This window comes from Poecilia formosa, unplaced genomic scaffold (assembly GCF_000485575.1).
Source record: "Poecilia formosa unplaced genomic scaffold, Poecilia_formosa-5.1.2 Scaffold460, whole genome shotgun sequence".
Taxonomy (NCBI): Eukaryota; Metazoa; Chordata; class Actinopteri; order Cyprinodontiformes; family Poeciliidae; genus Poecilia; species Poecilia formosa.
In genome coordinates, this window is record NW_006800399.1 from 348,946 (window position 1) to 364,103 (window position 15,158).

General features: G+C 40.2%; 2 long non-coding RNA genes across 2 annotated transcripts; both read right to left on the reverse strand.

Annotated features, from left to right (window-relative positions):
• Window positions 1–357: 357 nt before the first annotated feature.
• LOC107833808 (uncharacterized) lies at window positions 358–6,389 on the reverse strand. Its single transcript, XR_001659577.1, has 2 exons — window positions 6,278–6,389; window positions 358–387 (listed from the first exon to the last, which is right to left on the reverse strand). It is a non-coding gene; the product is annotated as an uncharacterized LOC107833808 (long non-coding RNA).
• A 5,460-nt stretch (window positions 6,390–11,849) lies between these two features.
• LOC107833809 (uncharacterized) lies at window positions 11,850–13,222 on the reverse strand. Its single transcript, XR_001659578.1, has 3 exons — window positions 13,211–13,222; window positions 13,036–13,045; window positions 11,850–11,931 (listed from the first exon to the last, which is right to left on the reverse strand). It is a non-coding gene; the product is annotated as an uncharacterized LOC107833809 (long non-coding RNA).
• Between the last annotated feature and the right edge of the window lie 1,936 nt (window positions 13,223–15,158).

Genomic DNA, 15,158 nt, shown 5'->3' on the forward strand with positions numbered 1-15,158 from the left:
GAATGAAGTTCCGATTTTGACCCCATTTCGGGCCGTTTACAGCCTTCGCATTTGATCAAACTCATCCTAGGGATTTCGATCAATCGGCTTCAAACTCGGTCAGATCATTCATAAGGCATGGCAAATTAAAAGTTTGTAAAGGTTTACGTTTTTGTGCCTGCTAAAGGGGGGTTTCCTGGGGTCAAAGTTCACCTATTCGCCATGAAACTGTAAACTATTATAACTCTTACACAAAAACGCACAGAGGCACCAAACTTTCACTGATTGATCATCATCGAATGCACTACAATACCCAATGGTCAAGTGATGACATCACTTAGACCACGCCCCCTGAGAACAGGAAGTGTCATGTTTTACTGTGAACAGTTGCTATCTGACCCCTTTGACCTAATCATTCTTATTATATACATCTTTTTATTTGTTTTAGACATGTAATAACAATTAAACAAAAACAAAATGACAACATGTGCTAACATCACATATTTAGTGAAGAGGGGAGGAAGTGGGGGGAGGACGGACTACATACTCATGAAGAGTGTCTCAAAATACAAAAGAAATGGCTGCCAGGTGATGTTGTATTGTTGAATGAAGTCGTTGATTGTTTCAGATGCTCAAGCTTCAGATGAAACATAACATCTTCTATCCATTGCTTATGAGACGGAAGAGCGGCTCTCTTCCAATTAAATAATATTAAGCGTCTGGCAAGTAGTGTAGCAAAAGCTATGGCATTGGCCTGCTGCGTTATTGGTGTTGTCGAGGGACAACCCCAAATAGAGCAGTTGGAGCACTTCAATCAATATTTCTCTTATGACTCTACTTCCGGATACATTTTAGATAGTTTATTAGGGGACAAGTCTAATGCAAATTGAAGAAGAGTGGATTCTTGAAATTGCGGCCTGCCAGGCTGTATCAGTAAATAGTTCCCCTAACTCTTCTTCCCATGATTCTTTCAGATGTCTAAGTGATGGGGATGCAGTGTTCAGAATTTTGCCATATATAGCTGATACTAAGCCCTTATCAGACAGATTCATATCCAAACATTCATCAATCCACGTTACTCGAGGCAGCGTTAATGAGAAATTAGCTTTCACGTAACTACATACTTGGAGATACCTGAAGAAGTCAGCCCGAGGTACACCAAAGTCCCTTTTTAGCTGTTCAAAAGAAATAAATTTGGAAATAAATTTTCCTTTATTGCTGTAATGAAACACGCAGCTGTTGACTTTCAAAGAGGTCCTTTATGCAAGTTATGCCTCTCTCATGCCACTTGGGTGAACTGAACATTGCATCCCACAGGAGATACAGTTAGTGCATTTCTACTTTGAAAGTGAGTCCTAAATTGGGACCATATCCTTAGAGCCCCCAACAACTGGATTGTTTGTCTGATGACATTTACTCAATGGTAAAGGGCTACATATTAATGAACTAAGCAAAACTGGATTGCTGGAATGTTGTTACAGGTGGACCCAAACTGGAGATTCGGCATCTGACTGATCTGTAAACCAATACAAAACCTTATGGATATTGGTTGCCCAGTAATAGTAAAGAAAATTAGGTAGGGATAGTCCACCATCCTCCCTCTGTCTCTCCAGATATTCCTTTCTAAATCTCGGGATGTTTTTATTCCAGATAAACACAGATATGTTTGTTTATTTCTTTGAAGAACTTCTTAGGAATAAAGACTGGTATGGTTTGAAACAGGTATAAGAACCTTGGCATGATTGTCATCTTGACTGAGTTTATTCTTCCTACAAGAGACAGAGGGAGTTTTGACCACTTGTCCATATCCAATCTAGCCTTATTCAATGCCTTAGTGAAATTTTTGTTAAACAAGCAATTGTAGTCATACGTTACACAGACGCTCAAATAATCAAAACTATCTTTACTGACTGTAAAGGGGAAACTATGGAAGGTCATTTGACGCACTTTTTTGTTGATTTTGAATATAACACTTTTGGATAGATTTAATCTATAACCAGATACCTGCCCAAATTTTTCAATTAGATTTAAAGCAATATGTATTGTGGTACTGGGTCTAGACAGAAAAAGGAGGTCATCAGCATATAGGGATAATTTGTTAATGTGCCCACCTCTCTGCACACCAGCTAAATTAGCAGAGTCCCTTATCATGATTGCCAGAGGTTCAATAGCAATATCAAACAAAAGGGAGCTAAGAGGGCATCCTTGTCGAGTACGACGTGAAAGAGGAAAGAAACTAGACATGACTTTATTTGTTTGTACTGACGCATGTGGGGCTGTGCTGGTGATCCAAGTGGAGAAGATGGTGCCGAATCCAAATCTTTTGAGTGTAGTAAACAAAAAATTATATTAAATTCTATCAAATGCCTTTTGGGCATCAAGGGATATTACTACTTCAGGTTCAACATTATGGCGCTGATAGATTACATTAAAGAGACATCACAAATTACTGGATATCTCCCTGCCCCTTATAAACCCTGTCTGGTCTGGGTGAACAAGTTTGGGAAGAACATCTTCGAGCCTACCAGCAAGGACCTTTGCCAAAATCTTATAATCACAACATAGCAAACTAATTGGATGATATGATTCACAGAGCATGGGGTCTTTAGATTTTTTAAGTATTAGTGAAATAACTGCTTGTGTCATAGTTAGAGCCTTTTGGTTCAATATCTCCCTAAAAACTCTTAGAAGTAGAGGGACTAATTTTGGTGCAAATTTTTTAAAGAACTCTATGGGAAACACGTCTGGGCCAGGCGCCTTTACAGATTTCATTTTTGTGATGGCCTGAGTCATTTCTGATATAGTAATAGTGCCCTCCAACTTAGATTTGTCCGAGTCATCTAAAATGGGCAATAACAAATTGCTGAACAGGTCTTCGATCAAGGCAGTGTCATCAGTTTCAGAAGTATACAGATTCTCAAAAAATTACTTAAACTGGGCATTAATCTCATTTTGGTTAGTAAATATACTACCATGCTCATCCTTTATTGCTGTAATGAAACACGCAGCTGTTGACTGTTTAAGTTGATGGGACAACATTTTGCTGGCACGATCCCCAGACTCATAATAGGTGAGATGAGACCTCAGGTGCATGTCTATAGCTTTGACATTCGTGACTGAATCAAATTCCGTTTGAAGTAGAATTCTTTCTCTGTATAAATTATCGGAAGGTGTAGCTGAATGTAGTTGATCTACCGTTTTAATTTGTTCAATAAGCTCTGAAGCCTGTTTAGTCCTCCTTTTATTTTCACCAGCAACGTAAGATATCACTTGACCTCTCAGGTATGCTTTTAGACTTTCCCAAAGTGTAACATTACTTATCTCAGGCGACTCAATCAACTCAATAAAAATATCTATTTGTTAATTGATAAAGTCAACAAACCTTTGTTCAGACAGTAGTCTGGGATTAAGTTGCCACGAAAAGGTGGGAAATTTGTCTTCAGAAAAGCCCAACCCCAGAATAACTGGGGAATGATCTGATATAACAATGCTGCCATAGTCTACTTGGGTGACCATGGGCAAAAGTTTCTGATCAATAGGAAACTTTTGATCAGTACACCGAACCTTAAGTAGGTTCGGTGTACTGGGGAGAAAAAAGAGAATTGCTTGGATGATGGATATTTGAATCTCCAGGGATCCACCATTCTGTATGTTTCAAGAAACGTATTAATACAATGGGCTAAGTTGCTAAGCTTAATAGACTTTGGGCTGGAATGATCCAATGTTGGGTTAAAAGTGCAATTCAGGTCCCCAACTAGTATTAAATTGTGTGACTCAAGATCCGATAAGAGGGAAAAAAGATTGCTAAAGAAATCCACATTATCCCTGTTAGGTGCATAAACATTGGCAATGACAGGCCTATTAAATAATTTGCCTTGTGTGATGACATACCTGACATTTTTGTCCCTTATTGCTTTAGACTCTTCATATTGTACATCTTTATGTATTAAGATAGCTGCTCCTCTGCTCTTACTGTTGAAATCCGAGTGAAAAAATTGTGTAAAGCCTCCTCTGCTAAGTCTACACTGATCTTTATTTAGCAAATTGGTTTCTTGTAAATAAACAATGTGGTTTCTTGTAAATAAACAATGTGGCTTTGTAAGTTATGAAGATGAGAGAATACTTTGTTATGTTTGACTGGATGGTTTAATCCTCTGACATTCCAGCACACCAAAGTGGTGTTGGTTAGTGCCTTATCATTTGCAGAGGACATAGGCAGGACTCAGCAAAGGAGACATCCAACATAAGGGGAATAGGTAGGTTAAAAAGGAGCAGGGAGGGCAAGGGGGATTGGGGAATAATGAACACAAAGTTAACAAAGCACCAATAATAGAACGGCAAGAAAAAAAGAAAATAAGAAAGAAAAAAGAATAGCCTCAAAAGGAGAACGTTTTCCTTCAGGTTCACACAGTGTATCTCCATACTACACAAACCAATATAATGCTTACCACGTTAGCCCACACCAGAACCCAAATATAAACTGTAATCAAAGTAATGTATTTTCTACAGCAATAATAGCACATGTTCTCAATATAGCATCACAAGGCTCCATTATAAAAATGCAGGTATAAAAAAAGCCAAAACTTAGAAGTTATTACAGATTGTTTCCTATATAAAGAAAACGTATTATAAGACATGCATTACCTGTAAGATTCAATTGTTCAGCACTAATGTTCGTTATTGTCTTGCAACGGCACCGTCCAGTTCTAATAACTCCAGCACACGCTCTCTTCGAGCTCATCGTTGTGAAAAGCCATGTTCAGTGGGACGCTTCAGCACTCAGTAACTCCTTCAGAACGAACTCCTTCACACACTTTGGATCCTTGAAGGTCGTTTCATGCCCATCCGCCGTAGTAATCCTTAACCTTGCTGGTTACCTGAGGCCGTAGCGGACTCCAGCACAGCTGCCAAGCAGTTTCTTTACTTCAGTAAAAGCTGCGCGTTGTTTACTCACAGCTTGGGTGAAGTCTGGCAGGACACGGATGTCACCATCAGCGGTTGTTATCAACCCAGTCTCTGCTGCCTTTTGGAGAAGTAATTCTTTTTTCCGTGAAGTAGTGGCATTTAACTACAATCGCCCTTAGTGGCAAATTATCTTGTACTGGCTTTGTAGGAGGGTCCGGTGCACTCTATCCAGAGTCGGCAACTTGTCCAGTCCAAGGGCTTCTTTCAGCATACCGGCTACATAAACAGATGGATGTTTCCCTTGCTCTCGCCCCTCTTTCACTCCAGTGATGCGAACGTTGCAACGCCGTGATCGAGCTTCCATATCCTCGCACCGGGCTCTGAGCAGGGTAAGCTCTTTTGTCATCCCAGACAAGTCAGACTCTATAGCCGCAATAGTGTCGGCGTTAGCGGTCACTCCGTTTTCCAGCTCAGACGTGTGACTCTCAAGTTTGTCCAGACTTTTATTAAGTTTATCAGTGGCGTTGCGTAGCTCCGTTTGCATTTGTATAGCTTTTTAGTCCATTTTCTTCAACAATTCTTGTTTCATTGATTGTAATTCCTCCATGATGCCATTCTGATCATCTGCTGCAGTCGCCATTGTTGCATTTGAGCAAGCTAGGTTAGCTGAGCTCGCTTCCGCCTCAGAGGCTCCCGTGTCCTGTCCGAACTTGTTGGTTTGAGATTTTTTAGGCATACCTGGATGATTCTTTGTTGTCTAATATATACAGCAGCCTGTGTGGGGCTATGTCGCGTAATTTTATAAGAGCCATTTATCATAAATGTAATGGTTCAGCTGTGGAGCTCACAGACCCACGTCCTCATGTAACTCTTCTTGTTTAGTTGTCGGTCACCTAGTACAATACAGAATAAAAAAAACTCTTCACAATGTGACTTTGACTGGAGGCAAGTGGTCCGACAGGCTGAAAAATAAAAGACACGGTTAGCGTCGTGACTGAGTGGTCAGCCAGGAACACCAGCTCCCACTCATAGGGTCACATTTTTCCAGCCCAACCACGAGAAAAACTTTACAAATTATATTTGTAGATGTTAAATATTCTTACAGTACTTCGTTAATTGTTGAACTAGAAAAATATGACCCTAAGTAAAAAAAGAAGTGAAGAGCTGCGTCTCTCTCGCCTACCTCCACCAGCGCTCCTCAGAATTCTGGTGGACCCTTTGCATGCAGTCACTAATCACACCACTAGGTGGCTCCAAACAAACGCATTGATCAAAACTCTCATAAACACATACAACCCTACAATCATTTTGATCAAAACTCACACAGACAGACACAAGCTTTTCTCTCTGTTACACTCACATGGCACTGCCTCAACTGGAAGTCTCCTTTGACCTAATCAATATGAAACTGTGTCCACAGACAGAAGACATGTTGGTGTGTTGTGGATTCCAACCCCGTTTGTTTTCGATGGAGTACGTGGGCGTGGCGGCGTTGCGAATTGTAACGCCGTTGCCATACATTTGGCTCTGAATTCCACAATTTTGAGCTGAGCTGCACCAAACTCACTGGCATGGATTCTTATTGGCCCCCTGACAGGAATCCATAACAATATTTGGTGGGTGTGGCCTAATTTCTCTATAGCGCCCCCTAGAATATTTTAAAGGATCAGCCCCAAGACATGCTTTAACCTAGAATTATGAAACTTGGTACACATGTGTATCTTGTCAGGATGTATCAAAAAGTCTCTTGGAGCCATGGTCCAAAGCCAACAGGAAGTAGGCCATTTTGGATCAAAACCTGCCATTTACTGTTTTTTATAGACATGGCATCTGATCGAACTCCTCCCTACACCTTTCGAGATACAGACTTCAAACTCACTGAGCACACTCTTGAGACATTGAAGGTCAAAAGTTATCACAGGAATTTTCATACATCAAAGCACGTAGGCGTGGCTAAGTGCCAAACTTTGACTATTCGCCATAAAACATCAAGGTGAGATAACTTCTACAAAGGTCACAGCTGTATCACACTTCCTATGTCTCTCTACAGACCAGCCCTCATCACATTTAGATGGTCAACTGATGACATCACCTTAGCACCGCCCACTTCCGAAAGGAAGTCAGCTGTTTTTTCTGCTGTATATCTTACTTTTACTCTATTATTTATAAGGGGATAATCCTGTGCCAACTGACAAAATGACATGATGATGAACTCTGTCAATGCTGGCTGAACTGTGTGGGCGTGGAAAAATGGCGAGTTGCTGTCCCTCGCCATATGCATACGATTGTCTCTAAATCACACACGGAACATCCAATTGGGACGAAACTGGATATGTATGACCTTTATTCACCGCTAAAGAACCCAGCAGCATTAAATTGGTATTTAGCTCTACTGCGCCACCTAGGTTATTCCATCAGCTATATCTCCTCGCTACATCGGCCGATCTGCACCAGATTTTTGGTGAGTCATCAAGGAGCGCTGCAGAACTCATCGATGCATACGTTCTGGTGGACAGGTGCGGGAAATACACAAGAGCGTCCGTGGTGGCTGGCAGGAGGCAGTGCTGGGACCCACGCGGTGGCCAATAGGCCGGAGCCGTGCTGAGCTGAGAGGGCCGCTCGAGGCTGCTTGGAGCTTTGACTTAAAATGTTATTCTACTAGAACTGGAAGTGTAATGGACACTAAGTGCTCTACAAGCTCTGCATGGTTTTCATATCAGTCTCTCAAACATAAGTAGCTGAAAGACAAGCATGTCTGCTGTCAGACTATAATTTGTGCTGCAACTGAACAGTGCTGGATGTTATGGTCACTGACCTCTANAAAAAAACTATAATGGTATTAATGACTTTGATATTGCCTAATACTGAAAAGATAAAAGACAACTTGGAGGTAGAGCCTTTGAACTGTCTTCTGTATGGTAAGAGGCTCGAACAGGAAAGACTGCTAAAGACTTGATCAAGTCTTTGACTCTTAAACTGATTGATGGTTTAACTCAACTGGACTTCTACTCGGGTCAATATTAGTATATGGACATTTTTGGACTATCTGATCATCAATCTCTTGAAGTCTGTATTCAATTATTGAACCAGTTAATTAATTGGTAACAGATATTTTTATTTTTATTGAAAATAACTTCTCAAACTTGAATACAAATCACTTTTTGCATAATTTCTCTGTTTCATGCATTTTAAATGTAACCATAATCCTTCCTGGGCCATACCATTAAATGAGTGATGTCCAAAGTCAGTCCTCAAGGGCCGGGATCCTGCATGTTTTAGTTCTCTCCATGGTGGTAGTAATAACCTCCTCAGCAAGTCAATGTTCTCCTTAGGCCCTCTAATGAGACATCATTTGATGCAGGTGTGTAAAACCAGGGAGAGTACTAAAACATGCAGGATGCCGGCCCTCGAGGACCAACTTTGGACACCCCTGCATTAGATCATCTGACAATAGTCTATTAGTCCTAAGTGCTAATCACTATACTTTAATATTAGCATCTGCATGATATATACACTACAGTTTGTGTGTATTCTTTTTTTTATTTCACATTTTGCACTACTTTATGGAGATGTATCAACTTTGTGGTTGTAAAGTGACAAAATATGGAAAAAAAGCATCTACTCCCTTTCCAAATGCCTGAACACACCTGCTCCTTATTACCATAACATTAAACCACAAGAACAGAGGAAAAAACTGTTATGGTGTCCATAAAGGTCAGTAAAATTAGTTCGCAATCAGCCATTTTGCTCCCAGAATATATATGTCATGGTTTAATGAGTCGGTCAGCCATTTTGGCTCTAGGAGACATGACTTAATCAGTCAATTAGAGTTGCAGTTGATTAATATGCCTGGGCTGGGAGCAGCGTCAGCCAGGAGAGAAATGGACCGGCAAATGAATAATCACTCCGTGATACTAGAGGGTTGCTCTGTGAGCTACAATCATTTAAGACTTAAGGGAAAATGATCTCAGATTTTTAGCCATAGTTCTCTCTCCAGCTTTTCAAGATCACCCATTGGCAGCTTGTCTGAATAAGATGAGACTAAAGAGGTTTCAGTGACAGCCATTTGTCTGTGGAACAGTAAGAAAACCCAAAGGACTGCAGGGGACAGAGTCATGAATAAACCTGGCTGCTGAACGTCCCTTATATTCTCTTGTATTATATTTAAAAGGCTGCCGTTCAAAAAAAAAATCTGACTTTACTTTATCTTGAGTATTTCTTATCAGCAAGAGGCCAATTTGGTTGTTTTTTTTTTTTGCAATCGATTCACCTTTATTACATTCTCTCTAAAACGAAAAGACTTTGGTAGCCATCTGTCAACCTCTATCGCAAACTGTCGGGGAGAAAGGGACAGTTAGGTGGTGCCAAATCAAAGAAAATAAAACAAAATAGGGCCTAACTACCATCTATGCTGAAGACAGTAAAAAGAAATAGAAAAAAAATCCCTGCCTACCTAATCTAACAAATCTTTCCACCAAAACTTTACATGGGTAGCACCCACCTACTTACCTAGTGTATCTAACAGAAAAACACCTACGTGATGACATGTACAGGGCACCCCGAACTTACCTAGTCCTCCATCTCCCATCACAAACCCTTATACAAAGAGCAACAACAAGACATGTGTCAGGTAGCCAGCCAGTTGGAGAATCTGGCTGGCTAGGGTTAACCCTAACCCTAAGCATCCCTGGATGCTTATATAAGCATCCAGGGAGGCTTATATAAGGCCTCCCTGGATGCTGATTGGCCCATGGTTGGAGAGATCAATCAGGTAGCAGCTTCCCTGCTACCTGTGAAGAGACAAACAAAAGAAGGGGGAGGGAAAAGTAAAAGCAAACAGCCTGGCAGGCATGTAACACCCCCACCCTTATAAATCCAAACAAAAATGTTTGGAATGCTCAAAGTAAAAAATAAATAAATAAAAAAAGGTCAAACTGCACGTGACTGAGCATCTGCCAACACATTCTCAGACCCCTTTTAATGGCAGATCTTGAGGTTGTACTCCTGAATGACCAAAGCCCACCGCATAAGTCTTTGATTTTGATTGTACATCCTGGAAAGAAAGACAAGTGGGTTATGGTCTGTGAAGACAGTTATGGGTTCCACACACAAGCCAAGGTAAGCTTCAAAATGCTGTAATGCCAAAAGTAATGCAAGCGCTTCCTTCTCAATGGTAGAATATCTACTTTGATGAAGATTAAACTTCCTTGAGAAGTTACTCACAGGATGCTCTATACCAGGGGTCACCAACTCCAGTCCTCNTTAAGCCAGGGAGTTCGGGTTTTGTATTTTCTTTCAGTTCTCCTTGTTTGTCATTACGCAATAGTCAGCCCCGCCCTTATCTCACCAATGGCTCGACTGACTACTGACCAGTTCTCTATCTAACAGGTCCGGAAAATCTCTAAACCCGGGTCTTACCCCAACGTCGGTTTATATGAGATATTCTATTTAAACTGGTGTCGGAAAAGACGCGTCTAGCTCTAACTACCTACAATCCAGAAGTTATGACCCTTTTCAGTTGAGAAACAGTCAGCAGAGTAGCTCTCACTGCTGCGTAGCTTCAACAACCACTCCTGTTAACGGTAGCTCTTTTCCTTAAAATAACAGCACTTGTTAACGGCTAGATTAGATTTAGTGACTTAGACATAAGTCCCAGGGTCATTATTTTTACACTCACCAAAGGAAAGTACGATGCCACCACATCTCTAGAATCATGTAAGCTAATTTTACTGTAATCAGGGGAAACTACAATGATCAGATAACTCAATTAATCTCAATGTCCACAAGTTTCATTGGAATTTTTGGTATGTAATTTATTAAGCAAACTTTAGCAGGAATACATGACAAGCAGGTTAAATTTCAGAGATTACAAATTTGTAGTAGGACAATAAATTCAACTTAAATCAATCACAACCTATTTTCATTTCTATCCCTATCCTGTGTCACTAGTTTAACTAAGCGAGGCTTTTGGGGGGCAGTTCAACTCACACCCAGATGGCAATTGATCCCGGCAGGAGAAAACTTCAGATGTCCTTGGTCAGAGTCTTTGTCCTGACGTGGCAAAGTCCTCTTTCAGAATAGAAGCAAAGCAGAACTGTCCATTGTCTTTCAAACGCATAGAATCTTCGTCAATCAGTGACCTTTGTCTTTTCTCCTAGTCTGCTGCAGTACAATAGGGATCGTTGGGTTGAGACAGAGGTGTAGGTCGAAACAGGAACCAGGGCTGGGGGCAGATGGATCTTGTCCCTTCTTAGCGGCGTGAAGTCTCAGCTTCCCCTCAGTTCCAGGGTGCGGTCCTCTGCTGGTCTTCAATCTGCATCCTCTTGTTGGCTCTCCTTCGGCGCCGCGGACAAAGAACAGTCTCTTCCCTTGTCTGCTGGTTTTTAAACCCTCTCAGCCCATGGTTGTGTATGAGAGAGGTCTACGTGACTTCTGGAACATTCTGATGAGTCGGTGGAAAGCCCCAACCTTTTCCAACCATCATCTCTTTCGTGACTCATTGCAGCAACTCTCTTCAGTACTTCCCTTTTTCTGCTGGCCATCTGGCCATCACTTCCTTTTTTGAGCCTCCCCAGCGCCTCCACCTGGTTGTGACACAGTCCGAGAACAGAACCTGTCTTCATTTCTCATGATCTCAAATCTTCAGTCATCACATTTCTTTAATTCATTATAAAACATAATTCTGTATAAAACATAAACAATTTGTCATTGTATCAACTTATAACTCTCAATATGATTCTTCATTATTTATCTATTCTGTAACTCAAGCTGTTACTGTCTCTAATCATCAATAATCATCATACACCACTTTAATAATCATCACACAACAATCAAATTGTTACTGTCATTCAGATCACAAATACAGAATATATATTTCAGATGTACATTACAGATTATTCCAACCATTATATATGTATGTATGTTTATTCATTTTTAATCATCATTAAATCAATATGCAAGATTAGTATTATTTCTCAGGCCTTTATGCTCCGTTTTCTGCGTGTACCTGGAAAGATCTCACACCCTTATGCCAGTTTTCACGACATCCTTTAGAAAGTGGTTTTTATTTTACAGTTAAAAGGGGGTGTTTTGTTTGTTGTTTTGGCCTTGGAGACCCTGAAGCTTAAAGCTTCCCTGTGTTTTGTTTCCTGTGGTTGAGATTTTACCTAAACTGTAAAATAAACTTTATTTTTGCTACTGACTATCAACTGTTTAGATTACTGATTTTGTGTTACACCCAGTGCCAAAATTTACCTTATTGATCTTGGGGAGGGGTTGTAACACTGGACACCAACTGTAGGTCTGCACCGCCCTCTCTTTGCTCATTACCTAGCTTTCATTCACTTGTTTCTCTAGATTACTACTGTTAATTTTTTAATGAACATTTTGAAACTTTTGGTAAGTGCTCCCGGATTGCTCCTGTGTTTGTCTGGCAACCTGAGCATCAAAAGTTTCTAAATTTCTTGCTGAAGCTAATGAAAAAGAGAGAGAGTAGAGAAGGAAGGAGTTTGATCAATGGGTATTTGATTGATTAGTCTGAACAGATGGGATGACTGTGGACTGTCCATTCTCAAACTGATGTGGGCCACCGGTAATGAGCCTCTCTCCCAGAGCCAGATTCTATGAGGTTAAATGGACTTGCCCAAACGTTTTGGGCTTTTAAAACATATAAATTCTGACTGAAGATTTTTGAAGCAACTAATAACTCTTTACAGGACTGTAATGGTCTCATTATTTCCAGTGCTACATCTGGTGCATTCAATCACACACCAAACACACAGACACCAGCACCCCCAGTGGGCTGCAATAAAGGGGCTGCTGATGAATATGATAATGAACCTAGGTTCTGTCTGCCGTCCATTGTCACTTGGTAATGAGTTTGTCCCCAAGGTCAATGCTATAATAGCTCATTAGCAGCACTGGCTAATACCGCGTTGTGATGTTTCTCACAGCTGCCGGAGGTGCAGCGGTCAGGCCGCCTATTTGTTTGCCGTTTGGCTGAATTGCTACTTGACCGCTCTGTCTTTCAGTATTGATCAGTGTGGGTTTTGGTGTGAGTCTGTGGGATCGGAGCCGAGGGACGGGGTGACTGCCTGTCTGTGTTGAATGCATGGCTGCTTCTATGTCTGTGTGTCTGGCAGAGTGTCCCACAGGCAAGAAGCTACTCTGAAACAAACAGGTAAAATACTAATTACAAAACACCAGCGGCCATTTTTGTTCTGAAGCAATACATGCTGCACACATTGGTGCTGCCACACATTACTACTAAAAATTATAATAATTAAAAATAATAGCCAACAACAAACACACAACAATAAACAACAACAAATAACTATAACAGTAAAGAACGGTAAACAACAATAAGCAAAAACAATAAAAAAACAAACATCAACATTCAACAATAAACAACAATAATAAACAACATTAAACAACAAACAATAATACAATAAACAACAATAAATAGAGTGGATTTCTGAACCCCTGAAAATTTTTACAGAACATTTGTGCAAAACTCTTGTCATGACATCTCACCAAATTTCTGCTTCCATAAAATCTTTCAGAAATGTCTCTAGGGCTGACGGCTTTCTGTCACCATTCTTCAGAGCGTACTGATGTCACAGAGTGAAGTCAGGCTCCCAGCCATCCATTTTCAGCCTTTTGTGAAAAATTTCAGACCTCAGGGCACACCATCTCTCTCTCTATTTATATTATGGCAAACAATTAAGTGAATCATATACCTGCAGATTGTCAATATATACTAATGTTTTTTTTTATTTATAAAAAAAAAACTATAATGGTATTAATGACTTTGATATTGCCTAATACTAAAAAAGTAAAAGACAACTTGGAGGTAGAGCCTTTGAACTGTCTTCTGTATGGTAAGAGGCTCGAACAGGAAAGACTGCTAAAGACTTGATCAAGTCTTTGACTCCTGAACTGATTGATGGTTTAACTCAACTGGACTTCTACTCGGGTCAATATTAGTATATGGACATTTTTGGACTATCTGATCATCAATCTCTTGAAGTCTGTATTCAATTATTGAACCAGTTAATTAATTGGTAACAGATATTTTTATTTTTATTGAAAATAACTTCTCAAACTTGAATACAAATCACTTTTTGCATAATTTCTCTGTTTCATGCATTTTAAATGTAACCATAATCCTTCCTGGGCCATACCATTAAATGAGTGATGTCCAAAGTCAGTCCTCAAGGGCCGGGATCCTGCATGTTTTAGTTCTCTCCATGGTGGTAGTAATAACCTCCTCAGCAAGTCAATGTTCTCCTTAGGCCCTCTAATGAGACATCATTTGATGCAGGTGTGTAAAACCAGGGAGAGTACTAAAACATGCAGGATGCCGGCCCTCGAGGACCAACTTTGGACACCCCTGCATTAGATCATCTGACAATAGTCTATTAGTCCTAAGTGCTAATCACTATACTTTAATATTAGCATCTGCATGATATATACTACAGTTTGTGTGTATTCTTTTTTTTATTTCACATTTTGCACTACTTTATGGAGATGTATCAACTTTGTGGTTGTAAAGTGACAAAATATGGAAAAAAAGCATCTACTCCCTTTCCAAATGCCTGAACACACCTGCTCCTTATTACCATAACATTAAACCACAAGAACAGAGGAAAAAACTGTTATGGTGTCCATAAAGGTCAGTAAAATTAGTTCGCAATCAGCCATTTTGCTCCCAGAATATATATGTCATGGTTTAATGAGTCGGTCAGCCATTTTGGCTCTAGGAGACATGACTTAATCAGTCAATTAGAGTTGCAGTTGATTAATATGCCTGGGCTGGGAGCAGCGTCAGCCAGGAGAGAAATGGACCAGCGAATGAATAATCACCACGTGATGCTAGAGGGTTGCTCTGTGAGCTACAATCATTTAAGACTTAAGGGAAAATGATCTCAGATTTTTAGCCATAGTTCTCTCTCCAGCTTTTCAAGATCACCCATTGGCAGCTTGTCTGAATAAGATGAGACTAAAGAGGTTTCAGTGACAGCCATTTGTCTGTGGAACAGTAAGAAAACCCAAAGGACTGCAGGGGACAGAGTCATGAATAAACCTGGCTGCTGAACGTCCCTTATATTCTCTTGTATTATATTTAAAAGGCTGCCGTTCAAAAAAAAAATCTGACTTTACTTTATCTTGAGTATTTCTTATCAGCAAGAGGCCAATTTGGTTGTTTTTTTTTTTTGCAATCGATTCACCTTTATTACATTCTCTCTAAAACGAAAAGACTTTGGTAGCCATCT